The following is a 22,140-nucleotide window of genomic DNA, read 5'->3' as shown; positions in this document are numbered from 1 at the left end:
AATTAGCCACTACATGGAACCCTGTAACTATTTATTCAGACATTTTGAGGAGCATGCTTCGAGTAAATATAAAACTTAAACAAAATTTGTTATGTTATCTCTGTAGTTTTCTGACAAAATATGGGATTATCTAGCAGAGGCCATCTCATTTTGATAGAAAATTTAGTTATTTGTATTTGCTTATAAATTATACTTAAAGACTAGCCCCCACAAAAGGACTTAGATTAGGGATTGCATTTCATCAATTTCTATTTGAAAACGTCATTCCTTTGCTGTGTCTTCAGCTCAAAACAAGACTTTTCTTTTTCCTCCTGTTTTATTAGTATCATATTTGTTGGCTGACATAATAGGTGATCTTTCTACCTGCTCTCTCAATTTTCGGGTTATTAGAATCTTTGTGACTAACACGAATCTAGCTCCTTCATGAGGAAGGCTGGATTTGCTTTCTACTTGAGCCCTTGGTAGAAGTAGATTACTTTCATGATATCAGTAAAACCACGAAGTCCAAACTTGAGATAATCATCCAAATTTTCACTCTAAAAATATTTTTGTATGTATCATAAAGTAAGTGGCTTACATATTTATCTACATAGCCATATGCTCTGCAAGCTATATTTTATGTAGCTTGCAGGATCTATGTTGCATATATATACTGTACTTATAACAAAGACAGCTACAACTGAATAGCAGATAGTTTATTGCTAAATACAAAGTTTCAATGACAATAATAAATTCACTTAAACAGGAGTAATAAGTCAAAAGGAAAACCTATTGCTAATCATAAGAAAATCTGTGACTATTAGGGCTGTCTTGTAGAAATCCAAAATCACTCAGAGGCCAAATCTGCAGGATCAAAATGTAGTTGAAAAAAATTAATGAAAATGACAGATCACATTCCTTTTATCTTCATATATCTACATTCTCTAAGCATTTAATTCTTAAATCCTCCCTTTTCTTCAGTCAAGACCATGTTTTTTCTGCATCATAATAAAACTTTAGAAAAGTTTACAAAAAAATGAGGCTGGAGAGAGTAAGTCTCATATACTTAGGATATGTTAAAAAGAAGAGACTAGAACTGATTACAAGGATCTACATATAACCTCCTCCTTGAGGGATGGATAACAGAAAAGTGGGTGAAGGGAGACGTTGGACAGGGAAGATATGACAAAATAATAATTTACAAATTATCAAGGGTTCTTGAGGGAGGGGGAGGAGGAGGGAGGGGAAAAATGAGGAGCCGATGCCAGGGGCTTAAGTGGAGAGCAAATGTTTTGAGAATGATGAGGGCAATTAATGTACAAATGCGCTTTACACAATTGATGTGTGTATGGATTGTGATAAGAGTTGTATGAGCCCCTAAAAAATGATTTTTTTTAAAAAAGAAGAGGGCAGTCCCTGAGAAATGACAGCATACTTGATGAAGTGAAGGGCCAGCGAACAAGAGGAAGAGCCTTGGCGAGATGGGTTGCTAGAGTGGCTTGAGTGAGCTCAAACATAGCCACCATTGCGAGGATGGTGCAGGACCAGGCGGTGGTTTGTTCTGTTGTACAGAGGGTTGCTCGGCATTGAAATGGACTCAACAGTACCTAACAGTGACAGCCCCAACTAACTACAGCATATTGTAAGCATAGCTTTTATAGGCATTAGGAAACAAAGAAACATCGTGTGATTTATTTTATTGTGATATGTGCATGACTGAAGTGGTCTGAAACGTGACCTGCAATATCTCTGAGATATGCCTGGATTGTTTTTATTTGCTTCTTTCTTTCCTACCATGCATCGCGAGAAGATGAATTGCTGTTGTTACTATGTTTGCGACTCACAAACGGAATCACATGCTGCGGGGTCCGGTGCCAGCTTCATGATACTTGGCATGCTCAGTTCCATGCTGGCGGCCACTGTGTGCTTTGAGGATCTTCTAACCTAGGGACTCATCTTCCAGCACTATCTCGGACAATGTTCTGTTGTGATCCAGAGAGTTTTCCTTGTCTAACTTTTGAAAGTAGAATACCAGACACTTCTTCGCTGTCTGCATTCATCTGGAAGCTCCACTGAAACTGGTCTAATACGGGCAAACCTGTTGGTATTCGGCATCCTCCTGGCATAACTTCCAGCGTCACAGCCAACAGCAAACTGCTACAGTACAGCATCCTGACAAGAGTGGGGGAGAATGTGGATAGCAACTGTGTTTTTTCACTGCTGTCTTTCTCATGCCTAGAACAGTGTGTCGGACACATGCTTTTAGAAGATGTTCAACAAACACTTATTGACTTATATGACTACAACAAATGCCCATCGGAATGGAAACTCCTCATGTCCTTCTGCCTTTGATCATGCGGGGCCCTCTACATGTTATGCTATTAAAAGTTTATACTTAAAAAAATCAAAAGCACAACGAGATACCACCTAATACCCACTGGGCATTAGGGTTGTTGCTGTTGGCTGCTATTGTGTCGGCCTCCAATTCATGTAACATTAGAATGACTCTGTAGGGGGAACCCTGGTGGTACCTGTTGGTACCTGCTGGGTAAACATTGGACTGCTAACTGCAAGGTAGAAGGTTCAAGCCTAGCAGTCACTCCATGGGCGAAAGATGAGGAAATCTGCTCTTACAAAGATTCAAAGCCTCTGAAACCTTCTATAGAGTCTCTATATGTTAGAATTGACTTGATGGTCATGGATTTGGTTTGTTTTTGGGTGCTTTATAGTAGTAATTTCCTAGGTATTTCTTTCACAGAGCTGCTGGGTGCGTTTAAACCACCTTGGGTTAGCAGTTGGTTGCAAACCCCTTGTACCACCCAGCCTCCTTCAGCACCCATTAGCATCGCGACTATTTAAAAAAAGAAATGAACAAGTGTTAGAGATCCTGTGGAGAAATTGGAACCCTCCTGCATTGATAGTAGGAATGTAAAATAGTGCAGGTGCTGTGGAAAACAGTTAGATGGTTCCTTGAAAAGTTAAATATAGAATTACTACATAATCTGGTAAGTCTACCCCTTGGTATGTACCCCAACTATTTGAAATCAGAGACTAAAAGAAATAACGGTATGACAATGTTCATAACAGCACTATTCACAATAGCTAAAAGGTAAAAGCGAACTAGGTATCTATCAACAGATAAACAAGATGTGGTACATATATGTGATAGCTTGTATGCCAGTTAGGGTGGACCAGAGTGCTCAGTAGTTTGGCAGTTGAAGCCTCCCCCATGATGGGATCTAACGTAATCTAATTAACTCGATCATGGAATCTGCTGTGAGTAGCCAAGCAGTTGTGGGAAAATTAGAATAGAGACAATTGATGGAAAGCTTCCTGGAGAAGGTGACCTTCTCTAGAAGTGGATGCTGTGGAGAGCTTCTTTGCTTCTTGTTGGTCTGGATCCTGCACCCGGCTCACTGATGTCTGTTTCTTTAAACTTTGTGACTCTGCCTTCTGACTTCCCAACTTTGGATTCATCCACCTCTGCATCCACCGGTCGTGGTTTTCTTCCTCCACTTTCTTGCTTCCTGGTTAATCAGCACTGGCAGCTTCAAGACTTAGGAAAAATCCCTAGCCTATCACTTGATCCATGGACTTGAATTGGTCTGGACTTATCCACTTTCACACGGTGTGAGTCACTCTCTTGATGTAAATTTCTGTCAATTGATACATGTAGGTGCCACTGATTTTGCATCTCCAGAGAACCTAGCCTAATTCAATACACAAAATGTGGCATTACTTCATAAAGAGTAAGGGAGTTTTTGTTGTTGTTATATGCTGTTGAGTTGGTTCTGACCCATAGTGACCCTGTGCACAACAGTGAGACGCTGCCCAGTTCTGCATCATGCTGACAGTTGTCCCTACGCTTGAGTCCATTGTTTCAGAGGGTCTTCCTCCTTCTCACTGCCACTCTGCCAAGCACGGTGGCCTTCTCCAGGAACTGGACATGTCTTCTGACAACAGGTCCAATGTAGGTAAGACGAAGTCTCGCTATCTTTGTTGTACGTCTTCCAAGACAGATTTATTTGTTCTTTGAACAGTCTGTAGTATTCTCAATACTCATTTCTAGCACCACAATTTCAATCCATTGATTCTTTTTTGTCCTTCCCTGTTCAATGGCCAACTTTCACATGCATATGAGGCAATAGAAAATACTATGGCGTGGGTCAGGTGCATCTTGGTCTTCAAAGTAATACCTTTGTGTTTCAGAACTTAAAAGAGGCCTTGTACAGCATATTTACCCAATGCTATGTGTCCTTTGACCTCTTTACTACTGCTTACATGAGCAGTGGCTTGTGGACCCAAGCATGACAAAATCCCTGGCAACTTCAATCTTTTCTCCATTCATCATGATGTTGCTTATAGGTTGAGTTGTGAAGCTTTTAGTCTTACTTACATTTAATTGTAATTCATACTGAAAGCTGCCATCCTTGATCTTCATCGACGCTTCAAGTCCTCCTCGCTTTCATCAAGCAAAGTTATGTCCTCTGCATATCACAGGTTGTTAATAAGCCTTTCTCCAAGCTTGATGCCACTCTCTTCTTCATATAATCCAGATTTTCTGATTACTGGCTCAGCACACAGCTTGAGTAAGTGTGGGGAAGGGACACTATCCGGATGCACGCATTTCTGGATTTTAGACCAGATGGTATTTTATTATTTTGTTTGCACAACTGCCGCTTGATGCGCACACAAGTTCCACATGAACACAATGAAGTGTTCTGGGATTCCCAATATTCTCAAGGCTATTCATAATTTTTTAATGATCCACACAGTTAAATGCCTTTGCATCGTCAATAAAACACAAGTAAATATTTTTCTGGTATTCCCTGCTTTCAACCAAGATCCACTGGACTTCAGCAATAATATCCTTTGTTCTGTGTCCTTTTCTGAATCTGGCTTAAATGTCTGGAAGCTCCCTCTCAATGCACTGTGACAATCATTGTTGGAGGATCTTCCAGTCAGTTGGGCAAGTGACTGTTGTCCAAATTTGTTGACATAGGTAAGAGAGTGCTTCCGGTGCTTCATCAGCTTGTTGAAACATTTCAATTGGCATTCCATCAGTTCCTGTAGCCTTGTTTTAGGCTAATGCTGTCAGTGCAGTTTGAACTTCTTCCTTTAGTACCATTGGGTCTTGCTTATATTCTATCTCTTAAAATGGTTGAATGTCTACGAGTTGTTTTTGATACAATGACTCTGTATCCCTTCCATCTTCTTTTGATGTTTCTTGTATCATTCAATATTTTTCCCACTGAATGTTTCAATATTGCATCTCAAGTCTTGATTTCCCCCCCTTGAGTTCTTGTAGTTTAAGCATGTTGTGAGCATGCTCTTCATTTTTGGTTTTCTAACTCTAGGTATTTGCATATTTCACTCTAGTATTTTATTTTTTCTCCAGCTGCCCTTTGAAAGTTTTCTATTCAGCTCTTTGTCGTCATCATTTCTTCCATATGCCTTAGCTACTCTACTTGATTGTGAGCAAGTTTTAGACTCTCTTCTCACATCCACTTTGATCGTTTGTCTTTTTCATGACCATTTACTTGCTTCATGAATGATGTTCTTGATGTCCTCCCACATCTCATCAGGTCTGTCATTAGTGTTCAGGGCAGAAAATCATTTTTTTGAGATGCTATTGAAATTCAGGTGGGATAGACTCAAGGTTGGCTTGAGTCAACCTTGGTGCTCTTGGACTTGTTTTAATTTTCTTTACCTTCAACCTGAATGTACATATAATTGTCTCTTCCACAATCATCCCCTGACCTGGTTTAGCTTCTCCATTGTCTCCTCCCACAAATGTAGTCCATTTGACGTCTGCTTATTCCATCTGGAGAAATCCATGTATATAGCTTTCATTTGTATTGCTGGAAAAGGCCGCTGTGATCCAGCAATAATTTTGCTAGCCATATACCCGAAAGAAAAGATCAAACATATGTATGCTCTCCCATGTTTGTTGCAGCACAGTTTACAATAGTAAGAAGCTGGAAACAATCCAAAAACCCAGCAGTAGAAGAATGGTTATAAAATGGTTATAAAAACTCTAGTACATGCACAACAATGGAACGCATCTCCAAACAACAATGACGAACCTATGAAACACCTCATTACATGGACAGACCTGGAAACCATTATGCTGTGTGAAGTTAGTCATTCATAAAAGGACAAATGTCATATGAGTCCAGTATTATACAGACGAATACCAAGATGATGGGAGGCTTCTGCTCTTAGGTCATGCAATCTGCTAACCACGTCTGCCAAGCAACCTGGTAGAGCATTCCTAGCACCCATGAAAGTATACATGGCTCCCACTATATTACATCTTAACAACCACTTTGACAGAGGAGACCTCACCAGGTTGGGTCAACTTTCCAAGATGGAGAGGGAGAAAGATCATTTAGATGCTGCCATGGAAAATGTGCTAAGGGGTTCGGGGCACGGATCCCGAGAGGCAAAGTCATAACAACCACACGCGGGAGTTCCACTACTGAGCTGGAAGGCCATGCCCCTCCCACTGCCCCCCAAAGCCCTAAAGCTGGGGACAGAGCTCAGATTTATTATCTAGGATAGATTTGGATGAACGAATGAAAAAAGATGAACCACCTCTTGATTTTCCTGATACCCTGGAAGGATTCGAATACGCTTTTCATGAAAAGGGGCAGTGAAGACACGCAGAAACTGGGGAAACATTTGTTTCTAACTGCCGGGAAGACTTGCACAGGCGGAACCAGAAAAGATAGGAGGCTCTAGGGGAGACCATCACAAAGTATGTATGTAGATGAGCTCCTGGAAAAGGGCTGTAAGTTAAAGAAAATCTCTATCCAGTAGATGCTACTGAGAGTGAACCAAAGAGTTTTATCTTGATGAGCAAGGACGCCTTGACAAATCCACAGAAACTGATGGCTTTAATTCATGGGAGTGGGGTCAGCAGGGCAGGGGGCTAGAAGGCTTATTATAAATGGCGATGTGGACAGTGGCACACAGATCCCTTTTATTAAGAGAGCTGTGGATGAAGGATATGGAGTAACAGTACTGAATCCCGATGAACACGACATGGAAGTAGAAACACCAGAGATACATGTCCAGTGATCGCCTGACAGGTCAGATGAACCAGCGGAAAACCGGGAAAGAAGGAACAAAATTCCCAAAGAAACAAAGAAGCGGTGTGATTTCCATGAGAAGTATTGTAACCCCCAGAGAGAAAAAGAAATGATGCAGTTGTGTATCCGAAGATGACCGTGGTCATTGCCACCAGAGCTCCACTGGGAAAATGCTAGAGAGTTGGAAATGGCACCGTGGGACCAACGTGGAGGATCTGTAACTTCGCATTGTTATCCTGGGTTTCTGTGATCTGGTATCAATGCCTTTTTACTTCCCTCATCCCTGAAGAAGAAGACGATAGACTATCAGGAAAGAGCTAGTCTGCCACAACTAGAATTGGTGCTTTGGAAAAGTTTGTTTGGGAAGAAACGCTTTTTCAGGGGAAAAAAATGTGCTTAAGGTTCCCCCAAATCAACATACTCCTATTAGAATGATAAGGGAACCTTACTGGAAACCCAAGTCAAGATGAGAGGAGGGGAGCATGCATGTCTTAGAGAAGGCAAGTACCATTTCTACTGATAGGAAAACAGGGAATATCAACCTCCCACTGTGAGAAAGCACGTAACAATACTTCTATAGAGCCCAAGAGGAGAATATGCCTGGTACTGTGTTCCTAATTAGACACTTCTGACCTAGCTTCTATCCAGCCCTTGATGTTCCAGATCATGTTCTATGAACTTCAGACCTTGTGTTTATGGGTGTACAACATCCTTCATAGGCCACAGCAGTAGGACTTGATGTGGAAACCCCACTACGTGAACTGGACTCTACCCAAAATCACCTGTATGTACCCCTTGGACTTAAGGCTGAAACTTCACAGTGTGAGAAGTAGATGGCTGCTGCAACAAGAATATAGAAGCTGCAATTGTCATGCTTTGACTCAGATGGCTTACCTTGATGACCCAATGTGGCCTGGGACTACCATCCACTTACTGTTTCAATGCCCTCCTTGCTTTATTAAGATATACATTAATCTGGTAGGCTTGGTTCTACCATTGCCAATGAATATTATTAGACGTTTTGCCTTACTGGACATCCTTTACAGAAGGGTTTCAGGGAAGAGACAAGCCAGTCAGGGTGCAGGGCAGCAACGATGAAACATACCACTTTCCTCTAGTTCCTAAATGCTCCCTCTGCCTCCAACTATCATGATCCCAATTCTACCTTACAAATCTGGCTAGACCAAGGATGTACACTGGTATGGATAAGAACTGGAAACACAGGGAATCCAGGGCAGATGACCCCTTCAGGACCAGTGCTGAGATACTGGCAGGGTAGAAGGAAGGTGGGATAGAAAGAGGGAACTGATTACAAGGATCTACATATAACCTCCTCCCTGGAGGATGGGCAGCAGAAAAGTGGGTGAAGGGAGATGTTGGATAGTATAAGATATGACAAAATAATAATAATTTATAAATTATCAAGGATTCATGAGGGAGGGGTGAGTGGGGAGGGAGGGGGAAAATGAGAAGCGGATACCAAGGGCTTAATTGGAGAACAATGTTTTGAGAATGATGAAGAAAAAGAATGTACAAATTGTGCTTTACACAAATGATGTATGTATGGATTGTGATAAGAGTTCTATGAGCCCCAATAAAATGATTTTTAAAAAGTTTTGCCTTACTGCCAACCCCATTGTTTATGTAAATAGTGTCCAGTCACTTAAGAATTTAATCTGTCAAGTCAATAATTCATGTATTGCAATTTGTAGCAAGTTTATACATGTGTAATTTCTTTTTTTCAACTATGTTTTAAATTCTATACCAGTGGTTAAATTAATGACACGATCATTAGAATTACGTTATAACCAGGGAAATGATTGATAATGTTCTCTAACACACATGACAATGAGGTCTCTGAGGTGAACCTGAGACATGTATAAATCATAGATGTATGAATGGATTTTGGGCTCACACTTAATTCTAATCCCAATCAAAGAACAATTCGATCGTAGGACGTTGTGCTATTTGATCCCCTCATAAAGACGTCACTGAAGATATGGGCGCTATAGCAAAATTGTGATGAAGAAACTAAATGGTGGCTGGCTATCAGAAACAATATCAACTGGGTTCTTAACGACTTGGTTTCAAATAATGCGACATGTAAGTGAGGCATCAACTAAGTTCACCTGGAAGAAGCATAGCAGCCGGTGTCATCAAGAAGTGTAAATAACATAATCAAAGTCTGAAGGGTGAACACCTCATGTACAGAAGGCTATGACTGATGCTGGAAACCCCAAATCGATTTTCAGGGTCCACACATAGATTAAGCTTCAGGTGGATCTCCTCTGACCATAGTTGAGAGATATAAATAACCTTGTTATGAGACTGAGAATATTGTAGAGATGATTGTAGTAGATATAGTTAAGTTGAAATGTAACGTTTTCTATGATCCCCTCCTTTTGACCCATTTAAAAGTTGTATTAGTTAAAAAAGGGCAGGGGAAGTACATGTGGATGAAGCTCTGGTGGATACCCTCTGAGCATAGATCAGGGATGTGAATAGCCTGGGTCTCACGCAGACGTCATTGGGAAGTGGATTATGGCAGATGTAGTTAGGCTAAACATTAATAGCTTTTTAAAAACATTTTATTAGGGGCTCATACAACTCCTATCACAATCCATACATATACATACATCAATTGTATAAAGCACATCCGTACATTCTTTGCCCTCATCATTTTCAAAGCATTTGCTGTCCACTTAAACCCTTGGCATCAGGTCCTCTTTTTTTCCCCTCTCTCCCTGGTCCCCCCTCCCTCGTGGGCTGTTCATAATTTATAGATTATTATTTTGTCATATCATTAATAGATTTTCATTTGCTCCTCTTTTGGGTACATTTTAAAGTTGTTCAAGTTTTTAATATTTTCTACTTCCTTTTCTATTGAGATTTTTCTCTATTTCATTGTTATTGCTAGCTTTTTGTTTCTTTGTTTTTGCATGTTTTTCAGTATATGAAATCAGGATCTGTGAATCTATCAAGACAGTAACTCGATTCATGATTTCTTGTGGGTATGACAAGGGGAGATTGGGGGGAATAACAAGGAGTACAAGAAAGAAGAAAATGTTTTAAAATGGATTGTGGTAATGTTTGTACAACTCTTCTTGATATGCTCGAACTATTGAATTGTATGATAAGTAGATTATGTTCCAATAAAGCTGCTTAAAAAAAAAGAAACAAGAAGAAAGAGGAATTTTCCATGAAAAAGTCATTGGTCTTGCAAAATCCTGTCATGCGCTCCCCAGCTTACTTTTTGCCATTGAGACCATATTTTCCAACTCCTATCCCTTCCTCTTTTTTTTTCCAACTCTGCATTCCAATGTTCAATAAATACCAATGCATCTTGATTGCTTGGTCATCCACTTTCAGACTGAAGATGGGAGAATTCTTCAATTTCTTCATCACTAGCCTTGGTGGCTGGTGAACAAATTTGAATAATAGGTGTATTGCTTGGACGGCATTGAAAGCAAATCAATAGAATCCTGTCATAGCTAGCATTATACTTCAGACTAGACCTTGAAATAATCCTTTTTGACAATGAATGCAGTGCCCTCCCTCTCGATTGTGTCATTTCTGGCAGAGTAAGCCGTAAGATTTTCTGATTCGAAGTGGTCAATACCAGTCCATTTCAGCTTCTGTCTAGGAGATTGATATTTTTGCATTGCATTTCATTTTTGATGACGTCTAATTTTCCCAGATTCCTATTTTGTACATTCCAACTTCTGATCATTAGTAGATTTTTGAAGCTGTTTCTTCTTATATTGAGTTGTGGCTCATCAGCAAATGAAGATCCTGAAGGTTGTACTCCCACAGGCTTTACTCCATGCATATCACCATGGTAGACTCTACTTTGGGAAAGCAGCTCCTGATCAATCACATAGCAAGTACATGCTGACCCAAGCGGCCCATCCCCTGGCACCATCTCTGACAATATTCTGCTTTCATTCCTTAAATGAGACCTTCAATATCTGACAATGTTCCCATGATATGCATAAGGTTTTCTAGTAATTACATAATTTCATGTCAACTTGAAGATATAAAAAAGTGTAGGGGTGGAGTTTAGCCTTTCAATCAGGTCACAGCCTGCTGGTGACTCCTTATGGGTATGGCCCTCCTCTTAAGGAGGGTCCTGGGAGACCCCCTCCCCCTTCCTTCCCACTCTCTGCCTTCACCTTTCTGCTGACAGACCCTGGTTGCTGCCAGAGCCCCTGGAGATGTGTCCACCACCACTGAATCCATGGGACTTTGAACCCACCGGCCAGTGATCTTCCTGCATTCTGCAAGTGGCTTTGTGTGTTAATCTGGGTGGACTAGAGAAACAAATTCATAGACACTCAGATGTGTATAGGAAAGAGCTTTATGTAAAGAGTAATTGCACCTTAAGAAAACATCCCAGCCCAGTCCACATCAAGTCCATAGGTCAGATATTATATTAGCCCATATATCCAGTACCAGTCTGTAAATTCTTCTTCAGACTCATGCAACACATGCAATGACGCCAAACACAGAAAGATCACAGGCCAGTGGGTGGGAAGTCTTGTGGATCCAGTGGTGTTGGAAGCATTTTAGTGCTGGCGTGGGTCTCCATGTGGCTCCTCCAGCTCCAAGACTCTGGCTGCCATCAGCACAGCTCCATGTGGCTTGTCCACAGGAATGTCTTGCAGGGAGTTGAAGCAGATAGACTGTCTGTGTCCCGCCTCCAGTGAGCTGTTTACCTCCTTAGTGCTTCCAAATGAGGTCATCAAGCTGTGACCTGATTGACAGGCTAAACTCCATCCCTTTACTTTTAATAATCTTAAAAAAATCATTTTATTGGGGGCTCATAAAACCCTTATCACAATCCACACATCTATCTATTGTGTCAAGCACATTTGTACATTGGTTGACATCATCATCCTCAAAACATTTGCTTTCTACTTGAGCCCTTGGTATCAGCTCTTCATTTTTCCCTTCCCTCCCGCTTCTCTTCCCTCATGAACCCTTGATAATTTATAAATTATTATTATTTTGTCATATCTTACACTGTCTGATGTCTCCCTTCACTCATGGTTCTGTTGTCCATCCCCCAGGGAGGAGGTTTTATATATAGATACTTGTGATCTATTCCCTCTTTCTACCCCAACTTCCCTCCACCCTTTTGGTATTGCCACTTCAGCACTGGTCCTGAGGGATTTATCTGTCCTAGATTCCCTATGTTTCCAGTTCCTCTCTGTACCATGTACATCTTCTAGTCTAGCTGGATTTGTAAGGTAGAATTAGGATCATGATAGTAGGCGGTGGGGGAGGGGGGGGAGAAGCATTTAAAAACTAGAGGAAAGTTGTATGTTTCATCTTTATACTGTACCCTGACTGGCTCGTCTCCTCCCACCGACCCTTCCATAAGGGGATGTCCAATTGCCTATAGATGCTTTGGGTCCCCAATCTGCACCCCACCTCATTCACAATTATATGATTTTTTTGTTCTTTGATGCCTGATACCCGATCCCTTTGACACCTTGTGATCACACAGGCTGGTATGCTTCTTCCATGTGGGTTTTGTTGCTTCTCAGCTAGATGACAGCTTGTTTATTTTCAAGCCCTTAAGACCCCAGATGCTATATCTTTTGATAGCTGGGACCATCAGCTTTCTTCACCACATTTGCTTATGCACTCACTTTGTCTTTAGTGATTGTGTCAGGAAGGTGAGCATCATGGAATGCCAGTTTAATAGAAGAGTGTTCTTATGTTGAGGGAGTACTTGAGTAGAGGCCCAAAGTCCATCTGCTACCTTAATACTAAACCTATAAATATATGCACATAGTTCTATTTCCCTATTGTCATGTATGAATATATTTACATATGCATATGCCTGTATTTTGACTTCTGTAAATGCCCTTTGCCTCCTAGTTCTTTCCTCTATTTACTTTTACTTTCTTCTTGTCCCACTATCATGTTCAGCCTTCATTTGTGTTTCAGTAATTTCTCTCGGTTACATTGCCCTTGATCAAGCCCTACCAAGCCTCCTACACCCTCCCTGCCATTGATTTTAGATGACTTACTGTTTCCTTGTCCCTGGGTTTGTTAACACCACTTCCTTTCCCCTGCCTCTCCCTCTCCCATGTCCTCAACTGGAACCGTTGTTCCCATTGTTTTCTCTTTCAGATTATTTTTCCTGCCTATCTTATCTAGATAGACCTGTAGAGATAATAATATGCACAAAAACAAGACAGAGCAAAACAAAGCAACAAAACAAAACCAAAAAACCTATGACAAGAAAAGAGAAAAGCCTGTAAATAGTTCAAGGTCTGTTTGTTGACCTTTAGGAGTGTTTTCTGCTCAAGTCTGATGGGGTGCCCCGCCCTGGCCCCAAAGTCTATTTTGAGTATTCCCTCAGGACTTCCTTGCTCCGCACCCCCTTGCTGTTCTGTTACACGCCCTTAGTGTTTTGCCTCGGTGTGGTGGGGTGAGATTGGGTGCAATTACTACACTCTGTCTCCTGCGTTGTCCCCTGTAGGACTATGGGTCAGCGTAGGATGTTGTGTCTCATAGTGGGGCTGGCCATATGGTTCTCTCTGTGCATTGGCTGCTCTGAGTAGGAATATTATCCTCACCTTTTAATAGTCTTAAGTTGACAATAGAGTATGTAACCACCACGCTTTGTGAGTCTGAAAGGGATTTAGGGACTAGTATTAGACTTATGGACTTGAGTTGGACTGGGTTGGGATGTTTTCCTCATATGCAATTAGTTTATTGACATAAAACTCTTCATTACACATAGATGAGTGTTAATGGATTCCTTTCTCTAGTCAACCGACCTAACAGATTTTCAGTAACTACTTTCTCTGAACTGGGCAGCCCATTCCTTCTTGACAGTCTGTTATTGGTCTGGAAGCTATGCTGAGATCTGTTCCCTTTGGGTGACCCTGCTTGGCATGAGAAAGCCGAGTGGCATGACTTCCAGCACCACAGCAACACACAGCCCATCACAGTATGACAAAGTGACAGACCAGTGGTGGGAATTTCTGATACCTAATACAAATTGGATGAACCTTATGATCCCACTTAATGTCAGATAGCTTAGAAAAGGCAAATGGACAGAAACCAAAGTTTATCAATGGTTACCAGAGTGAGATATGTAATGGAAGGTATTGCTTAAGATATGCTTGAGTGCCTGTTTGGTGTATTGAAAAACTTTTGGAAATATATAATGGCAATGTATTGCCACGGAATTGAATATTTAAATATCATAAATGGTAACTTTTCATGATATATCACCACAATTACAAAAATGTATGCCAAATACTGAGTGCAGACCACCCCAATAACTTTCCTTTTGACTTGATTCCAGTAATTTAATATAGGAACAAAGATATCCACTGCTTCTGCAAACATTATACATATATATGTATAATTTCCAGCTTGTCTAGATTCATACATTCAAAGTTCCAATTACTGGATTTTTTCAGCTGTTTCTTCTCACCCTGAGTTGTGCTCTACCCATCAGCAAATAGATATCTCACAGGCTCCACTCCCATAGACTTTACTCATTCGCGTCACCATAATCGACTCTACTTGAGAAAGCAGCTCCTCCTCAGTCACATTTCATGTGACTCATAGGGTTGTTGAGTATCAGGATGGACTCTATAACAGTGTTATTATGACATATATCAATAGATATATAAGGAAGAGATAGCGCTATAATATATAGGATCTATTATATACTATATAATGCTGTTATCATGTTGACTCTTCCATAAAGCCTTTCTCAGGTGGCAGTTCAAATCCACCCAAAGGTGCCTCTAGAGACAGGCCTGACTGTTTCTGAGAGTCCACAGCCTTGAAACCCGATGCGAGAGTGTGACGCTGCACATTTGAGGTCACCATGGGTCGGAATCTTCTCTATAGCAACTAAACAAGAACAAGAAAGAGCGTATGGGTTGAATGCTCTGAATTCCTTTTAGCACGAGACTCTGTAATTCTTAGAAATGATGGAACCAGAAAATCGGATGTATGCTTGCTTGAAGCACTTAAGAAAATGACCCTTAAGGTCATGATCAGCAGCAGCTTCTTGTGGCCAAGAAGGTACAAGCAGTCCTCCCATATCAAGACTATCAGAAGTTAATAATAGTAGTAGTTAAAGGAGGTCTTTGCCCCAAGGTGTTCACCGCGCTTTCACATGGAACAAGGACCTTGGAGGACACTTTGCTCCGAGAGAAATCCTTCCAGTCAAGGTGCATTTCTCAAGGAATGATAGTGGGAAGCAGTGAGTGACTCAGGATTTCAAGAGAAGTGATTAAAGCGGGACATGTGATTCCCACGGGCCTGGAGAGTAGAGCAAAGGGGCATGGCTGCTAGCTCTCCATTAGGAATAAGGACCTAAAAGGAAAATGAGCTGATTCCAGGAACCCAAGTGGAATTTTGACAATGACGAGGGCAACAAATGTATAAGGGTGCTTTACTCAATTGATGTATGTATGTATTGTGATAAGAGTTGCATGAGCCCTAATAAAATGATTTATTAAAAAAAAGTATGAGGCCTTGTTGTTGGACCCACAGCCTATAATTTTTTTATTCTTTAAGTGTGGCTTCTTTGCTCTTCATCTGCAACCCTAAACCCTTATGCTCTCCCATCAGAGAGGATCAGCTTCTGATTGCACCTATTTGGCAAGGCCAACATGAAGCTGGAAGTCAACCATCAGGTTCTCTTCCATTCATTATAGGTGCTATGGAGTCAGTTCCAACAGAACGGAACCAAGAACACAATGTTGCTGGTCCTGGTGTCAGCTGCATAGTTGTTGCTACATTTGAGCCCGTGATTGTAGCTCTGGTGTCAACTCGGTGCTCCCCTCCCTCATTAGGGCTTTCCCACCTTTTCTATGACGTTGCCAGGCGTGCTCTCCTCCTCCAGCAATTGGTGCCTTCTGCTGACATGTCCAAAGCAAGCAAGATCAAGTCTCACCCTCTTCCCTGCTAAGGAGCATTCTGGCTGCACTTCGTCCAAGACATAATGAAGTGTTCCCTATGAAGTTGCGCTGTGAAACACAATAGTGTGCCACTGGAAGCGCCTGAAAATATGATACATAGTAACAGAATGGGTCGACTGCATGGCTTCTCGCCTGTTGACCAAGATCAAGTGTAGAATGAACAGACTGCACCTACTTTGAGCAGAAACACACCTGCTTGATGCTACTTCCACTTGGCCAGATTATCGAGGACGAGGAGCGAGTAGAACGTGTGATGAGGGGCAGTGCGTTGTTTCCAGAGAGCATCTAGCTGCGGGCAGGCAGTTGGGTTCCCTAAGTCGGCCACAAAAGCATCATCAAGTTCTTAGCAGGAAGTAGAGCTGAGCTTGTTCCACGGGCTCTCCGCGCCATCTTCCAAGGGTTGTTTTTTTACTTCCAACTGTAAGTCATAGTTATGTATCTGAGAAGCAAGGGATAAGCTCACTAAGCTGGAGCTGCCATTTGGTCAAGTTCCCAATGTCTAAACTATTGAGCATGGTGGACAGACACCAGCTGGGAGCCTGGTGAACTTCTTTCTCCCTCTAGCTAACTCAACTCCACAACCATCTCGTACAATTCAAATAGGCCTTTCTTTAGCCTTCCTTTTTATTTATTTTTTAAAAAATTTGCTTACTAATTTTTTTTACATTTTATTAGGGGCTCATACAACTCTTATCACAATCCACACATATACATACATCAATTGTATAAAGCACATCCGTACATTCTTTGCCCTAATCATTTTCAAAGCATTTGCTCTCCACTTAAGCCCTTTGCATCAGGTCCTCTTTTTTTTCCCTCCCTCCCTGTTCCCCCCCCCCCCATGAGCCCTTGATAATTTATAGATTGTTATTTTGTCCTATCTTGCCCTATCCGGAGTCTCCCTTCCCCCACCTTCTCTGCCGTCCGTCTCCCAGGGAGGAGGTCACATGTGAATCCTCTTAATCAGTTCCCCCTTTCCAACCCAATCACCCTCCACTCTCCCAGCATCGCCCCTCACACCCCTGGTCCTGAAGGTATCATCCTTTTTATTGTCCAGTTTTGACATGGATGTGAGGTGATTAAAAATACCATTCTAGCGACAAACAGATGTCAGTATTTCTGATTTTAGATGGTCTCGGTGAATTTTAGTAGTATAGCCAATTTAGAATGGATTGATCTTTATCTCTGTGCTTCCGGGTTGATATTTGTGTATATGCTTTGGTGTGTATATGTCGAAAAAGTTCTTGGAAAAATTTCATTAACGTTTAATTCTCATTTTCCACGAATTTTTTGAAGCCCTCTCATATTTGGGTGAATGTATTTATTTATGTGCTTGTGTGCATGTGGCCCTGTTTTTGCATGTGCTATGTGTTACTTAAATCAAAATCAACTTAAAACATGAATCTATGTCCCAAGTTGTTGACTACTGCATCTTGCGATTCAGAGTGATGAGAAAATGACATTCCTCTTTTCTTGTTTGCTGGTAGAATTTCCCTAAGTTGGGAAAACTCCATCAAACAATTTGCTTAAGACTCTTGGAATATCTAAGAAATCAGGGACTTTGGATAGTGGATTATATTCTTTTCCTCTTGCTCAGAAATAAGGCGATTATTTTACTGTGTCTCTGCCTTATTGCTTTGTCTTTCCAGTTTTAAAAATCATTTTATTGGGGACTCGTACAATTCTTATCCATTGCGTCAAGCACATATGTACATTTGTTGCCATCGTCATTCTCAAAACATTTGCCTTCTACTTGAGCCCTTAATGTCTGCTGCTCATTTCCCCCGTCTTTCCATTTTTGGTGTTTCACGAGGGACAGATGAACCATCAATTGGAAAGGGGTAGGTGTATGTGTGTGTGTGTTCTATCTACTTATACAAAAGAGTGCTAGTTGTTGTTGAGTTGATTTTGACTTGTGGTGGTTTCATGTGTATCAGAAGAGAACTAGGCTTCACAGGGTTTCAATGGCTGATTTTTCAGAAGTAGATCAGAGCCCCTTTCTTCAGAGCACCTTTGAAGGTTCCAACTGCCAATCTTTCAGTTAGTGTATGATTTTTTTCAACCACAGAAGACATCTGAACTAATTCTGTGGGTGGAGGATGAAGATAGTGTTATGTAGCAATGAGACATCATACAAGTGGCTGCCAATGAGTATTAGAAAGCACATGTAGGAGACAGGAGACTCTGTGGTAGCCAGTTTTCTTGTTTGGTTATCTTTGCACTCCTGGACATTGCCTGTATGATCAAGGAGACTTTCTTCACTGTACTTTAAGCCCTGGGTGGTAATAAAACCAAACAGGAGCCAGTAGGCTAGGTTTTAGTCCCAGATTTTTATCAATTCTCTGGGTGACTTTGATCAAATGATGGTCTCTCTTCTGGGCCTCAATTGCTCCCTGGAATATGGTAAGGCCTTCTGCATAAAATGTTTACTCCTAGAAGAGCCAGACAGGGCGCAATGTAGCAATGATGAAAAAATACAACTTTTCTCTAGTTCTTAAATGCTCCCCCCACCCCCACTATCATGATCCCAATTCTACCTTGCAAGACTGGCTAGACCAGAGGATGGACACTGGTGCAGACAGGAATCAGAAACACAGGGAATCCAGGGTGGATGATCCCTTCAGGACCAGTGGTGTGAGTGGTGATACTGGGAACGTGGAGGGTGGGTTGGAAAAGGGGAACCAATTACAAGGATCTACATGTGACCTCCTCCCTGGGGGACGGACAACAGAAAAGTGGGTGAAGGGAGACATCAGACAGGGCAAGATATGACAAAATAACAATCTATAAATTATCAATGGTTTATGAGGGAGGAGGGAATGGGGAGGGAGAGGAAAAATGAGGAGCTGATGCCAGGGGCTTAAGTGGAGAGCAAATGTTTTGAGAATAATGAGGGCAATAAATGTACAAATGAGCTTTACACAATTGATGTATATGTATGGATTGTGATAAGAGTTGTATCGCCCCTAATAAAATGATTTAAAAAAAAGAAGCAAAGGGAAAAAAACCCACAAAAATGTTTACTCCCATATCTTTGCATCCTACCATCTACAGCACCTGGAATAGTAGTAGGCATATTAGGGATGTTGTTGTTATTGCTAGGTGTCCTCAAGTCAGTTCTGACTCTTAGCACCTCTATGTAAACAGATAAAAACTCTGCCCTTCCCACACTTGTTATGTTTGACTCCATTTTTGCAGCCATTCTATCAACACATCAAATTAAGGGTTTTCAATTTTTTGTTGACTCTCTACAAAATATGGTGTCCTTTCCAGGGTCTAGTCTCTCCAGAAAATAGGTCCAGTGTATATATATCTCACCATCCTCTCTTCTAAGGATCATTCTGGCTGTATTCATTTGAAGGATTATTTATTTGTTCTCCTGGCAGTCTCAATATATTCAATATTCTTTGCCAATACCATAATTCAAATGCATCAATTCTTCTATGATTTTCCTGATTCATTGTCTAACTTCCCCATCCATCTGAATATAATCCACCATACCACAGCACAGGTAAGATTCACCTTGGTCCTTGAAGTGACATCCCTGCTCTTTAATACCCTGAGCAAGTCTTTTGCAACAATTTCTCCCAAATACAATGTGTCACTTGATTTCTTGATGGATGTTTCTGTGGATATTGATTGTGGAGCCAAGTAAAGTGAAATCCCTGACAACTTCAGTCTTCTCTGTTTATCATGATGCCATCTATTGGATCAATTGTGAGGATTTCCCCCATTGAATTGCAATTCATATGGAAGCTTGCAGTCTTTGATTTTTATTGGCAACTGTTTCAGATACTCCTCACTTTCAGCCAGCGAGGTTCTGTCATTTGCATAATGCAGGTTGCTATGAAAAGTTCCTCCAAGGGCAAAGGAAACAGAGGAACGATCTAGGGAGCAGAGCTATGGATAGAGGTATAAGCATAGGTGTGCACCTGTTCAAATATATTAATTCATAAAAATAGAGGTATTGGCCTAGGTACATATATTTACACGGCAATATACCGAGGTAGAGGATGGACTTTGGGGCTCTGCTCATACATACCTTCCCTCCATGCAAGAACACGTTGTTCTAAAAACCTGACTTTCTGTGATGCTCACCCTCTGGCACAACCGCTGAAGACAACATGGGTACATAAGCAAATGTGGTGAAGGAAGCTGATGGTGCCTGGCTTTCCAAAGAGATAGTGTCTGGGGTCTTAAAGGCTTGAAGTTAAACAAGCAGCTATCTAGCAGAGAAGGAACAAGCCCACATGGAAGAAGCACATTAGCCTGTGCAATTATGAGATGTCATTGGGACCAGGCAACAGGCATCAGAAGACCCCCAAAACAAACAAGCAGACAAACAACCATATTTTTGAGAATGAGGGGGATCAGAGCAGAGATCCCAAACCCATCTGTAGACAATGGGACATCCCCTCACAGAAGGGTCACAAGGAAGGGATGAGTCAGCCAGGACTCAGTGAAGCACCAATGAAACACGCAATATTCCTCTGGTTCTTTGAGGGTTCCTCAATCCCCCACTATCATGACTCCAGTACAGCCTTTCACTGTGGGCTAGACTGGAGCATGTGCACAGGTACAGATGAGATAAAGCACTCACTACACACAGAGTCTAGGAACAGGAATGGGAGTAACAATACCAGAAGGGTATTAGAAAGGTGGGGAGAAGAGGGGAGGAAGGGGAAGCCCATGTAATGATCGACACATAGCCCCACCCCACCCCACCCCTTCCAGGGGGATGAACAACAGAAACTGTGAGGGGAAGGGAGACAGAGGTCAATGTAAGATATGAAAATAATAATAACGTATAATTTATCAAGGGGTCACAAGGATGTGGGGGGGGAGAGGGAGGGAAAAAAAGAGGAGCTAATATCAAGGGCTCAATAGTAAGTAAATGTCTAGAAAATAATGATGGTAATATATGTACAAATATGTTTGGTCCAATTGATGTATGGATTGTTCTAAGAGCTGTAAGAGCCCCCAATAAAATGATCTTAAAAAATGGGCATGGAGTGGAGACCCAATGCCCATCTGTAGATAATTGGGCATTCCTTCACAGAGGGGTCATAGGGAAGAGATAAGCCAGTTAGGGTGCAGCATAGTACCCATAAAACACAACTTTCCTCTAGCTCTTTGGTGCTTCCTTCACCCCACTATCATGACCTCAATTTTACCTTACAAATCGGATTAGACAAGAGAAGAGAAGAGCCTGCAACACAGGGAATCCAGGATAGATAAACCCCTCAGGGCCAACAAGGAGAGCAGAGATACCAGGAGGATTAGGAGAGGGCTGGTGGGGGAAAAGGGGAGTCGATCACAAGGATCAAACTAGAACCCCCTCCCAGGGGGACAAATAATGGAAAAGTGGGCAAGGGGTGTTGGAGGATGATGTAAGATATGGAAAAAATAATCTATAACTTATCAAGGGTTCATGAGGGAGGGCGGGTGGGGGAGGAAGGGGAAAGAAATGGGGAGCTGGTATCAGGGACTCAAGTGGGAAGAGAATGCTTTAAAATGATGATGGCGGCATATGTGCAAATGTGCTCGACACATTGGAGGAATGTATGGATTGTGATAAGAGGGGTGAGAGCCCCCAATAAAAGTATTTAAAAAAAGAGGATGTAGAGGCACATTAAAACTATTCTTTTAAGAGAAAAAAATGATTAGGGCAAAGACTGTACAGATGTGCTTTATACAATTGATGTATGTATATGCATGAACTGTGAGGAGAATTGTATGAGCCCCAATAAATTGTTAAAATTAAAAAAAAACAAAAACAAAACTATTCTTTTAACCTTGTGGAGCCAGTGAAGATCACAAGCAAAACAGGTGTGATGGAACAGTTTCGTATGGAGTTTAGGCCACTGGGGCTTAATAAATGACATCTAATTCTGACAGTTGCTAATGTGCACCTACAATTTTTTTTCTATTACCAAGGTCATTTTGATCTTTTTTTGTTTGCCTATAATTTTCATGTTCCAATCACCAGTAAATATCAAAAGCTTGACTACATGCTTAATCAATTTGCAGTAGTTCATACAAATCTTTAATGTTTCCCTCTTTAGCATTATTGGTTGGTGAGTAAATTGAATAAAATAATTATA

At 41.3% G+C, this 22,140-nt stretch overlaps 1 pseudogene; it reads left to right on the top strand.

Moving 5' to 3' along the window:
- The first annotated feature begins 6,521 nt into the window (after positions 1-6,521).
- On the top strand, positions 6,522-7,209 carry LOC142428544 (cotranscriptional regulator ARB2A pseudogene; annotated as a pseudogene).
- Positions 7,210-22,140: the final 14,931 nt, after the last annotated feature.

The sequence above is a fragment of the Tenrec ecaudatus genome, chromosome 16, assembly GCF_050624435.1.
Source record: "Tenrec ecaudatus isolate mTenEca1 chromosome 16, mTenEca1.hap1, whole genome shotgun sequence".
Classification (NCBI taxonomy): domain Eukaryota; kingdom Metazoa; phylum Chordata; class Mammalia; order Afrosoricida; family Tenrecidae; genus Tenrec; species Tenrec ecaudatus.
The sequence above is the reverse complement of the archived record's forward strand: the minus strand, read 5'-3'. Positions and strand labels throughout refer to the sequence as shown.